Source organism: Acomys russatus, chromosome 13 (genome assembly GCF_903995435.1).
Source record: "Acomys russatus chromosome 13, mAcoRus1.1, whole genome shotgun sequence".
Lineage (NCBI taxonomy): Eukaryota > Metazoa > Chordata > Mammalia > Rodentia > Muridae > Acomys > Acomys russatus.
Window position 1 is genome coordinate 55,659,254 of NC_067149.1, and position 862 is coordinate 55,660,115.

Consider the following 862-nt stretch of genomic DNA (forward strand, 5'->3'; position numbering starts at 1 on the left):
TATTTCTTCTCTTACCCAGTGGTCAGTGAGTAGGGAGTTGTTCAATTGCCATGAGTTTGTAGGCTTTCTGTTTTTTCTGTCATTGTTGAAGTCCAGCTTTAATTCATGGTGGCCTGATAAGATACAAGGAGTTACTTCAGTTTGCTTGTATCTATTGAGGCTTGCTTTGTGAAGTATATGGTCAGTTTTAGAGAAAGTTCCATGAGGTGTTGAGAAGAAGGAAAACTCTTTTGTGTTTTGATGGAATGTTCCATAGATATCTGGTAGGTCTTTTTGGTTCATAACCTCTGTTCATTATTTCTCCATTTAGTTTCTGTCTTCATTACCTTTCCACTGATGAGAGTGGGGTGTTGAACGCTCTCACTATTAATGTGTGGGGTTAAATGTGCAATTTAAGCTTTTGTAATGTTTCTTTTACGAATGTGGGTGCCCTTACATTTGGGGCATAGATGTTCAGAACTGAGACATCATCTTAGTGGATTTTTCCTTTCATGAGTATGAAGTGTCTTTCCCCATCATTTTTTATGAATTTTCTTTGAAAGTCTATTTTATTAGATATTAGAATGGCTACTCCAGATTGCTTCTTTGGGTCCATTTGCCTAGAAAACCTTTTTCCAGCCCTTTAATCTGAGGGAATGTCTATTTTGTTGCTGAGGTGTGTTTCTTATATGCAACAGGATGATGAATCCTGATTTCACATCCATTCTGTTAGCCTGTGTCCTTTTATTATTGAATTCATTCAATTAATGTTTAGAGATACTAATGACAATTGATTGTTAATAACTTTTATTTTGATAGCTGGGATAACATAGAGAAACCCTGTCTTAGAACAAACAAACATACAAAAAACCCCACCAAAACC